At 43.6% G+C, this 12,314-nt stretch overlaps 1 protein-coding gene across 1 annotated transcript in view; it reads left to right on the top strand.

The window, feature by feature from the left end:
• LOC308412028 (insulin receptor substrate 1-B) overlaps window positions 1-12,314 on the top strand; it is a 64,235-nt gene that overhangs the window by 48,072 nt on the left and 3,849 nt on the right. The gene's annotated exons all lie outside the window — the stretch shown is intronic.

The following is a 12,314-nucleotide window of genomic DNA, read 5'->3' as shown; positions in this document are numbered from 1 at the left end:
GATTTTGAAACAGGAAAAAAGTGGAGAAACAACTGAAAAGACTAACATTTGAATAAAACCTGAAAGCAAGTAAATACTTTCTATGCTGCCTTATCGTAAACTTTGGTAATATTGATAAAGAACAACACTGGCTGACGATGAAATACAGTCAGCTGGCATGGTGACACTGCCAGTATTAACCTGCAGGGCTGGACTGGGACAGAAAATCGGGCATTTTGACTACAGACCGGCCCACCAGGTGTTAAAGCCATAAAGACTTTGAATGAAAACAAACGCTGTTGTGACAGTGATATACACAGTCTTGTTGGTATATGTATGATTTCTATACATTTTACATCAGATAAAAACTTTGGTTGTAAGATTTAGATAATTATTTAATAAAAGCTAGATATTTTAAATGAGAATAAGAAAGAAAAGTATTTCTTTGTGCCCCCCTTTCCCTGTTAATGCCCTACCTGCCCCCTGGCAAAACTTTGCTAGACCCGCCGCTGCACAGTTACCAGTTGTCAGCTACTTAGAAAAGGATCCTGGTGTTATTTGTCTCTCAGAAACAGTTCATAACTTCAACTCATTCATGTCACCTAAAAGGTAAACCTGTTTCTCCATCACCTGTTCAGCTCTGATGGTTCAGTAAGGACATCTCCTGGTTTCATCTTCATGTTTCCCTCTCACCACATATCCAAACCGACATCATGACCAGCAGCTTTACAGCTGTGGCTCCAGCAAACATCAGCTGATACTAGAAATTAATATTAAATAAATTCTAACAACAGCTGATCAAGTTTAAACGTGCTGCTGTTGTTTAGCGCAATATCTGCTGGTTTCCTCTTTCTGGCGCAAAGTGGGCGATAAACAAACAAGAGAGAAAAGCCGATCAGCTGATCATTGATCAGTTTCATGATTGAAGTAGCAACAGGAGAGGGAGGGGGAGAGAATGAGAGAAGAAGAGGCAGCTGTGCAGCGTAAACACACAGAATAAATCCAGCTTTGTCTTTTTTTCATTATAGCTAAAGTTCGGGACAAACTGCGTCTCTTCTCAGCTCAATACCAAACGCGTAATATTTTCTCTGAATGAGGGACCATTCCATTTTTTTAAGGAGCCGTTGGCAACTCTACTAACCTTATGAATAAAATAAAGTTCACTATCAGTAACATCATAGCATCCACCCACCTAAAAACTCCATCAAGCTGGCTAGAACGCAGTACGAGTTATTGCAACTGAGGGTAAAAAGTCAGCACAACGAAAATAAACTGCACCTAAACTTGGTTTATATCTGACCCAGATAGACTGCAGGTCATAACTTCTTACCTGAAGTTCAGTTCACCTGACACTCGGACTGGCGGCTGCTTCGGGTCTCTCCTCCTGCCTCCCCTTCCCTCATCCACCTGCTGGCCTCTGTGGAAGCCCCGCCATAGCCACCACCAAACAACTGAGTTATTTTTTACACATCGACCTGCATCTGGCCAATCCACCACCTCTCATTGTTCATGCCATTACAAAAAAAATAAATAAATAAGTCACCGGGCATATGCCCGGTATGCCCGATGGCCAGTCCAGCTATGTTAACCTGCAACCAAATCTGCAGCTCCATACAGCAATGTTACGACTTAGATTATATCTTATAACTCATAACTCTTATGTTAGCTGCCCTCAGTAGCATACTGTCTGAAATATTCGACGGCTGCAATAATTCTTTAAGTGTTATTTTTTTCCTTGGTATTCTAATTTCACCGAAGTTTACTAAACTCAACAAACTTAATATTACTTACCGGGACATTTATTCTGTCCTCATTTTCTTTCACCGAAAAATTGTTTCCTGCAGTGCCGTCTTTCGCGCTTGGCTCTCCTACCTTTGCTAACGTGATGCACATAGCGCAGAAGCGATGCTGCATTCACGTACACTCGGATATCTGAGCTTCACCGTGAACACATAATCGGACATTTGATATTTGATTGAATTTTATTGTTTTGTCTTTGGGGTGGCACCTGGGGTGGCCAGTCTGGTTGGGGGGGTGGCCTGTGCCCCCCCAGGCCACCCCGCTGGACACGCCACTGTACCCACAGTCTCTCTCACACACACACACACACACACACATACACACACACACACACACACACACACACACACACACACACACCTACGCTCTCACGTGCATGCCTGCACATTCGATCACACTCGTCCTCGGTGTTTGCACACGCATATATATGCAGTCACACAGAGCTGCACTTCTTTCAATAAAGCTGCACATAGTAACTTAAAACCAGCAGAGCTGTTGCTGTATGAAGCGGCAGAGGCGTCTCTATTAATAATTACACAATTCATCATCAGATTGGAGCAGAGGCCAGGAGCTGTCATGAACACACACAGACACACACGGAGGCACTGTGAAACACAGATTGGCATCAGTTTCCAAACACACGGGACACGATTTCCAAACTGAACTCCAGATTCCACACCGTCAACCCCTTTTTTTTGTCATTTTAATGATCCAAAGGTTCATGAGTTCTTCTCTGGGTCCTCTGTCACAGCAGAGCACTCCTATGAGGTGATGAAGACCTATAGAGGAACTGACCGAGATGGCACCGGGAAGTGAAGGCTTTAATTGAGAGTCATCTCAACTATAGCAAACCTTTCTTTCTTTTTTTTATTGTTTATACAATCTCTTTTTCTTTTTTTTTACAACATTTTTGCAATTAATAATAACTCAAGCCAGCTGCAATAGAAGAGTCAGTATATCTTGAGGGTGGAACATTTTGTAAATACCACACTGACATGTTGGCACCTGAGCTGATATGGCAAATTTATTAGGAAAAGGCCACTGTTTATTAAAATAAAAGCAGGCACAGCCTGCAGCAGCTAAGTGGTTACACTGATTATAAAACATTAAAGTTGCAGAATGGAAAACCAGAACAATTAGCTTCTGTACTTACTCCTGTAACAACAGGAAAGTGGGGCTACAATTTTAACACAGGCTCAACAGAACTGGACAACAGAAGATTGGAGAAACGATGCCCGGTCTGAGTCTCGATTTCTGCTGCGACATTCAGATGATGGTATCCAAATTTAGTGCAAAACAAAACTGAAAGCATGGATCCATCCTGCCTTGTATCAACGGTTCAGGCTGCTGCTGGTGTGATGGTATGGGGGATATTTTCTTGGCAAACTTTGTGTCCCTTAGTAACACCTGACCATCATTTAAGCACCACAGCCAGCCTGAGTATTGTTGCAGACTTTTACAGCTATCATGTCAATATGGACCAAAATCTCCAAAGATGTGTCCAGCACCTTGTTGAATCTTTGACATAAAGGATTAAAGACCCGAGTAAAGTGGCCGCTGAGAGTATTCGTGTTAATGCATTTCCCTATATTTCTGCTCCAGATGCACATGTGGGCTGTGGGATGAACATTAACATTATCATGTTCATGTTTGCAGCACTTTTGGTTCAACTACCAGCCTTAGTCGGCTTTACAATGAATTTCTTGATCCAGATCGGTGCTGGTGTGATGTGAAGACTAATAAAGAAGATTTCCTTCCTTTTACATCTTCTTCACTGATGTGCCAAAAAAACACTTTGGCTGAATTTTGCTGTTCTGTCACAGCGAAGCAAGAAAAGACACAAATGTCTCAGCAGCAGCTCGGCGGCTTTACTTCAAGATGGTGCAACAGCTTCTTGTGTTTCACTTCGTTTGTCCGTCCACACACAGCTGTTCGCTGGCATTCTGGGAAAGGCCTTACACGGAAGAGAGGATCCCACCTGCTCATGTTATCACTCTGTATATCACTTCACTCAGGATGCCACCGTCATGTGTGTGCATACGTGTGTGTGTGTCAATGCTCAGTGGGGCCATCGGCATTAGTAGAAAGTGGCAGAACTGGTGGAGCGGCACGACACAAAGACGGAGAGAAATCGCCGGTCTGAATCAGCAGACAGTGACTGTGTGTGCGTATGTGTGTGAGTGAGAGTGGGAGAATGAATGAGATAACGTCCACAAAAACCCTTTGGTCCCGTTGGCTTTCGCTGTGTCTGCGCTCTCCAGGGACAGGACGTCCCATGTCAGATTTCACTACGGTTGCCAGTTTCTGTTACACAGTTTAAACGCTGCATTTGGAGCAACGGCAGGAAGTTTCTGCTCAAACTGGGTTCGAGTTTCTCTGCAGTGGTTGTTTTTTCTTTCTATTTTTTTTTTTTAAAGTCACTCATTTCAACAGTTAGGAAAATCCTCGGATGCCCTGAGGGGAATCCGACGTTTGGACCTACAGTGGGATCATCTGGTTACAACACACTGATGTCTGCAGCATGAGCTGTTTGGAAAAATTAATACACTTTTTTAAAAGTTGGTCAAAGGTTAAGAAGCAACTCGCACAGGCCCGGACTGGTTTGTTGTTGCAATAAAAAGACTAATTGTGACCTTTGGTGGTTATTTCTATTTATGGGTAAACTACATGGAGGCAGCGTCTTTTTGTGTCTTCATGCACCACTCTGTGTTTAGTCAATAGTTATTATTATTCCCTGGCTCTCATCCACAGTGTGCCTTTTGTGTTGTCTCCCTCCCATCACCACCATCCAGTCTTGACTTCCCCTCCCTGATCCTGGTTCAGAGGTTTCTTCCTTTTAAAAAGGAGTTTGTCCTTCTCACTGTCGCCAAATGCATGCTCAAAGATTGTTGTTTGATCGTTGGGGTTTTCTCTGTATTATTATAGGGTCTTCATCTTACAATATAGGGGGCCTTGAGGCGACTGTTGTGATTTTGTGCTGTGTAAATGAAATTGAATTGAAATTTGTTTACTAATTAACAGCAAACAATCTCCAGAGGTCAAGATAACATGTTTAGATGCAATTTTTCTGTCCAAACCCAGCAATAATCAATGTATAATGACTTGAAATAGGCAAAAAGTGGCACAGTGGTTAGCACCATCACTTCACAGAAAGATGGGCCCAGGTTTGAATCCCCTCACCTCCCCATGATTGCTGGGATAGACTTTAGACTGTGACCCTGTGATGGATGGATGGCCTGAGAAAGAGTGTCTCAAACTTAACTGACAGAAGCGTAAGCAGATGTGTCCAGTTCTTAGTGACTGACTTGTCTTTACTGCTCTGGTGCTGAGATACAAGATGCATTTAATAAGATGGTGATGATTTGTTGTATTTTTTTTTAGCTTTTTGGCGTTGTCCATTCATTGCAGGAGTTGCTGTTATTTTCTCTCTCTTTATACTTTATTAACGTCTGGGTTTCTGCAGATCACTGAGCGTCTAGATCAGGAAGAAAGCAGCTAGTAATCAGCTTTACTTGTTGACACTGATAAGGTTTAAGCCACCCTGTGAAACAGACGCTTGTGTATTCTCACTAAAGCGTTTGGGCTGCACATAGGCAGCCACTGACTCTGTAGACCTGATTTCCTCGGGCATCTCCTTCCTTAGTTTTTGGGCTGTGAATGCTGACACGGGCTTATATGTGACTAAAAGATCAGGGAGGTCGTACACCAGAGGCTATGAAGAGCTTTAAAAGCCAGAAGTGAGATCTCAAAATTCAGAATCGTACAGGGAACGAGTTCAAGGTGTGATCTCGAGGCTGAGTGCAAAGTTCAGAAGCTCACTGTCGTTTGTTTGAGGCAGGTGTTGAAATAGCGAAGGTGTGACGTGATGAAACAGAAGATTTTTGTCCCAGTATATTTCTCAGGTGATGAGAAAGCTGTAGTGTGCAAAGGCCAGCATGTTGGCCTGGCAGCATAACAAACTACTTGTTCGGATATTGTTCAAGGATGAGCTAAAAATACTCGGATGCGAAGCGGCACATGGGACAGGACAGTGGATGTTCTTCTCCCCCTGACTCTGCAGTGCTGCTCTGTCTCTGTCCATCTCTTCCTGTCCCCACACATTCCTGTGCTGTAACACGCCCACTCAGGCTTTCCCACTGCGCTGCTGCATAATGGAAAGTCTCTGGAGCCTTATACAGGCCTGTCTCTGAACCTCACAGAATATAGGAACAAATTACCACCTTTAATAAGCATTTAGCTTTTAATACCATTTAAAGAGTGCTATAGCTTTTCGCACTCATCTCATAACCTTTTTTGTGTATATATACCTTACCCTCTCGCACACCTGGTTAAATAGCTACAGCAGCTATGCTACGAGCTGCTGGAGGCGTGATTGACGGCGGCAGAGCTACAGAAGGGGCAGGCATGAAAATGCAATAAGCGTCAACTCGTCTTTCAGCACCACGCAGTCTGCTCGCCGCTGTCAGCTGCACGGATGTAACGCATGGAAATTTACAGCTGAGCATAAAAGGAAAATGTTGTATTCAAATGAAGAGATGTCTTCAGGTGATAAAAAGCTTTGATTAAAGATGGATGGTTAGCGCCTTAATTCTCATTATTTCAAAGGTGGTTAAGCATCGCGTGGAGGTGCTCGTTCTGGAGCATACTGATTTCAAATCGTGTTTTGGTGAACACGAGATGCTGTCTTAGTCTCAGAAGAGTTTTTCCCAGGAAAACCTTCCCACTCTGTTTGTACCGAACAGCATGTGCAGAAAATGTAACGTTTTGTGCTGTAACTCAATCAGCCACAACATTAAAACCATTTAATGGGGATGTTACTTAAAACTCCTACATGAGCGTTTTTGCAGGCCATGTGCAACCGCCTCATAAACAGCAGCAACTTCCCCATTGGGATAAGCCCCCCCCCCGCTGCACTGCAAAAAATGCAGCAGAACAGCTTCACAAAAACCATAAATTTCTCAAGGAATTGCTCAGGGCACCACAGTCTCCTAGCTAGGGCCACTCCTAAAGAGAGTTTTAATGACGTGGCCTACTGGTGACCATCTTATTGTACTCACCTGACTTACTGAGTTTATGCAGACTATTAAATACGATGGGGACGGGCTTGAGATCTGATTCTGGATGTAATCAGGAGATAAAGAATTATTTTTGCCTTTCTACAAATCTCTTCAACCTATTTTCTGGTTGTTGGCAACAGCTCAAAGGATTCAGTCAAAAACTGGTGTGAGTACTCCACCAGAAATATCTGTCGACTGTTTCCTGTAGACTCCAAAACGGCTGTGCACATGTCTGTCACATGTGTGATTCAAACACTACTTTACACTAGTGTTTGAATTACTCTTTGATGTTTAACTCGGCTACTTGTTCTTTACCTGAACAGCTCTCATATATTGTGTGTCCTCATATGGGTACTTTGTATTTTGCCTTTTCGGCACCATATACCTGTACAGTGGTGACTTTATTGTCTTTTGCTGTCAAATAAACCCCATTTCAAGACATACTTTTAAAAAAGGATGACTTTCTGTTCAAAGATGATGCTTAGTTTTTATACTTATCAGGTCTAAGTGATTCCAAATATCTCAGAAAACTGAAATATACAAGAGCTCAGTTCAGATGAGGTTAAAATGTGGCTGTTTGAAACCGGTTTTAACGCCTTTGCATTTTCTCGTTTTGACTTCAAAGAAAGGAGGAGGAAATTAGTGTTCTTAGTGTACGGAGGCCCAAAAATGCCAGAATAACAAGTTATTGAACAAAACAATTAGTATTAGGATTTAAATCAAATGAAAAATTTGGGGGAAAAAATCTAGCCAATAATTTTTAATTTATTTTAAGAAATGACAAAAACTGACAGCGGAAGAAATGAGCTTTTTCCAAAGGATGGCTGGCATCTACCTTGGAGAAGGGGTGAGGAGCTCAGCCATCTGAGAGGGGTTTGGAGTAGAGGCACTGGAAACCTGGCCTGGCCAATGGTACAGTAATGTTTGGTTTGTGATTTTAATCAATTATTAGGCGGTTGCAAGGCATGTGATTAGATAAGAACCTGTAGCAGCCTAAAATATTTGGGCGTGATGAGTTTGGTTGCTCAACTCCTGATTGAACAAGGAGTTCAAGAACAGACAGAACATTTGTGTATTGTAGTAAATGTTTTTGTTTCTGTATTTCTTTCTACATTTCTACTGTAGGTATTTTTTTATTTTCCAATTCGGGCACTGTTGGTCTTCCGTATAACTCTTCCATTTGTTCTTTTCTGTGCAAAAATGACCACAGTGTGCTTGCATTGAATGTTTAAAATGGCAACTGTAGTATCTTTAGCAGTTCTTGTAAGACGAGCTGGTTGCAGCTGCCACCCACAATGAAGAAGCCATTTTCAGATTTTTTTATGTATTTATATTTTCCCACACCCACCTCTGAAGCCCCCACGAGCCAAGCATTAGATGCTCAGAGGAAGATTTTGGTTGCAGTATTACTTTTACCAAACCGTCATCCACATGCGCGCCAAATTCATGACTAACAAATAAGTACGGTGAAATCAGACGCTGTGGTCAGAGTGCAAACATTAAATCCTTATAACTGACAGACTTTCTGGCGTCGCTGGAAGAAATAAAATGAGGTGACACGGGAGCTGTCCTGTCGGTTCAGCCTGCCAGTTTTCGTCTATCCGTGTATACGCAGCTGTCTTTGACGCTGGATCCCGGCTCATGTTGCGCCGTTTCGCCTCTTAGCTGCTCGCCTTGCCTGCAGGATAGATGATTTAATGGAATCAAGTATAATAACAGTGCAGAAGGATTTCGGGAGCTCAAGTCGCTGGCTTGAAAAATTGCATCCATCGTGGAAAAACCCTCAAGAGATTCTCTCATTTGAAAAGACTTTAATGATCTCCAGAAGAATATTCTTGGCTTTTTGCAATGTGTAGGTCAAAGGTCGTGGCTTCTTGGCTACTTTTGGAGTTGCAAGGAATTTGCTGTCTTGCACAAAGAGATCGCAGCACGCTCGAGGCATTCAGTAAGAACGGATTTGTACATTTTCTGCTCTGCGACCTATGAGATGCTCACAGAAGGATGAGATGCAGTGACGAGCATTGATGCTTTCTGGTGATTTTACATTCATCTGTTCCTGTGTGAAGTTCATAGATCCATCTAGTGCACATGTGTCTTGCTCTCATGAAGACGGTGACACTGACAATGCTCTTTTTGTACAGTCTGTTTTTCAACCAGCGCCACTTTCCATTGATTGTAAACACATGATGGACTCTAGCGCGGGTCTGGCCAATTTCCTTTAGCATAAAATATGATTTAAACCAAACCAAGTGACCAGTGCACTCAGTGACTCACATCACGTTGCTGGGAGCAGCCTCCGTGTCTTGTGGGAGCCGGGGCGGCATGAAAATGACAGACTGACACAGTCGATTTACGACAGGAGAACAGGGTGGCTTTCAATTTTAGCCAGCCCTCGATTGAGACATCACATAGACCCAGACTCTCCTAATTACACACACACTTTCTGACACACAGGCGGCTAGAGAACAGTTATTGGCTAGACACTGTACTCCGGAGGCAGATAGCCTTGTCTAACCTCTTGATTTAAACAGTCTGGGAGAATAGTGAAAGAGAGCCACACACACTCACACAATCGCCACCGTGGTCATTATCCTATTGATTAGCCAACAGATGGAGAAACGATGCTAGGAAGTGGATGAGATCGATTAACACGTCCAAGGCGACGGCATGGGGCAGCCTGGGGAAAATAAGATATCTGATTAGTGTGACCAGGAGAGGAAGCACTGCACATGTAGCCGCGTATAAAAGGCTGTATGTGTAGACAGCTGTTTCACATTTTTTTTCCTGTATAATTTGCCACGTCTGTGCAGAGGAAAGGTCGTTATTAAGTGAATGTCATCTGCGCAATTACAGCATCTCCCAGAGTTTGCATGTGTGTATCCATGGCAGAGCTGCAGCACTAACAAGAACGTGTAGCGACACCCTGCTCTGGATTCTCATGCCGGATAGCTCGGTTATGTTGCTGCTTTTCGAGCTGCTCCGCTCTGATTTAGGCCGTCACGGCTTGGCTGGCTGGTGGGCACCGTCTGTGCTGAGGCACGCTAAATATAGCTCACTGCACCAGGAAGAAGACAAGCTGGGGGGAAGACAGAGAGAGGGAGGGGGTGTAAATACAGAGTACCCTCAATTGCAATTAGAGAGTCAAGCAAGGCTGGGAATTTTTTAATTTTTTTTAATTTTAAGAAAAGAGACTGGGAACTCTCTCTGAGCCTGTCCTCTTTACTAGCCTTGTGCTTTGGTTATTTTGGCACTCGGCGGCTTAAGTGCCTTCAGTGTGAGTCACCACATTTGACTGAACCAGTTTAGAGGGCACTTACTGACCTTTATGGTCGTCATAATTGTGCTTCCAGTACAAGGTGCAGGAGCTGTGGTTCGCATCTTGCATTCATTGTTTATTTACAACACACAAGACCTTTAAAGCAGTTAGCCTGTACTCGGTTGTTATCTACTCCACAATACAACAACCTGACATCTGGTTTGAAGGTCCATACACACCACGGGAAAACTGAAATCTTGAAGGAATAATTGCACATCTAACCGAGTTATATGTGTCTAATGCAATCAATGTCAGACTGCACAACATCAGTCCGGAGGCCTGTCAGACTGCGCAGTGTTGAGTCAGCCAGTGTTTTCTGATTCTTTTCATCCTGCATCCTGACTGGTTGGTCCATTTTCTCCACTGAGGTTTCAGAAAACCCTCAGAGTTTTAAGCCTTGAACCAAGCTAACCTGCTAAGAGGTGAATCGTGACCATAAAGAGATTGGATCTCCATCAAAAAATAACAAAAGAAGAAAAAGATAAGATTGTGTACATAAATACTTTTAACAATGGAGGAACTACTTATCCTTGACCTGTATCCCAGTGGAAGCTGTTCACTTAATAATAATAATAATACATTTTATTTGAGGGCGCCTTTGAAAAACCCAAGGTCACCTTACAAAAGAACAAAATTAATAAAAGAAGCAATAGTCATAAAATACAATAAGTTAAAATTGCAATGTGCAAACTTGCACATCACTTTGCATCTTAAGGCCGGTCACATACTGATAATCCAGGCTCCAGTTGCCTAGGTAACACAAGTTACCAGTTTACTTCCAGGTCACATGTCAATTATATTTTTACTCTCATTGGTAGTTACTTCAGCTACTCTCCTGTAAGTTGAGCAAAGCTCGTCTTTGTTCCCGTGTCACCGGCAGCTATGTCATTTGAAGTTGCAAAAACTCATTCAGTTTCTATCGTCTCCAGGCCACCACATCACTGCAAATTGCTAACTAAAGATCCAGCTTTAATTGTCATTTGAATGATTACTATCTTAAAACTTTATTCAGCTTAAATATTTCAGATGCAACATACAAATCTGAGGCCATGGTCCTCAGCTGGAAAAGGGTGGAGTACTCACTCCTGGTCAGGGACGAGTTCCTGCCCCAACTGGAGGAGTTTAAGCATCTTGGGGTCTTGTTCACGAGTGATGGGAAAAGGGAGCGGGAGATCAACAGACGGATTGGTTCTATGGCTGCATGATGCGGATGCTGTACCGGTCCGTCGTGGCGAAGAGCTTGTGCGTAAAAGCGAACCTCTCAATTTACCAGTCAATCTGCGTCCCTACCCTCACCTATCGTCACAAGCTTTGGGTATTGACCGAAAGAGCGAGATTGCAGGTACCGGCGGCAGAAATGGGCTTCCTTCGAAGGGTGGCTGACGTCTCCTTTAGAGATAGGTTGAGGAGTTTGGCCATCCGCGAGGGGCTCGGAGTAGAGCCGCTGCTCCGCCACACCAAAAGGAGCCAGCTGAGGTGGTTCTGGCATCTGATAAGGATGACTCCTGGGCGAGGTGTTCTGGGCATGCCCCTCCGGGAGGAGGCCCCTGGGGCAGACCCAGGACACGCCCCCCCTAACAGATCACAAACCTGGATGACATAAGACACACCCACACAATACACAGACCTGCTAGAGCTGCAGTGTTCCTGATACGTGGCGTCAGTGCTAAGCGCTGTGGTGCCATTCTTCTCGAGCCGTATACCAATTTCTTTTGCACCAGTGGTACCATTTGTAGTAGTAAATGGATAGAGGGTGCAGACTCCCCCTTGTATAAAAACAATTTTAGCTCACTTCTGCACTGCAATCATCGCTGTACACTGACTACTAAAGCTGTGACCAGGGTAACCTAACATGACACGGCACAGAGGACCCAAGACTGACAGATGGCTCTGGATGTCATGTGATTCTGCTGCTGTCTCTACTGTGGAGCAGAATTATGCAGCTAATCCTTCCAACGGCGCAAAAAAAAAGAAAAAAAAGAAAAAGAAGCCATGACTACTTTTCAGACTTGACATTTTGAATAACTGCAGCAGTGACATTTTCCCACATACCTGTGTGCTCACATTTGGGGCATGTGCTCAGGAAAATGCAACATGGGATCTAGAACTCTGTTTTCCCACGTACGGGCTTGTGCGCACACACACACTCTCACACACACAGT

This window comes from Rhamphochromis sp. 'chilingali' (genome assembly GCF_963969265.1).
Source record: "Rhamphochromis sp. 'chilingali' genome assembly, chromosome: 1".
NCBI lineage: Eukaryota > Metazoa > Chordata > Actinopteri > Cichliformes > Cichlidae > Rhamphochromis > Rhamphochromis sp. 'chilingali'.
The sequence above is the reverse complement of the archived record's forward strand: the minus strand, read 5'-3'. Positions and strand labels throughout refer to the sequence as shown.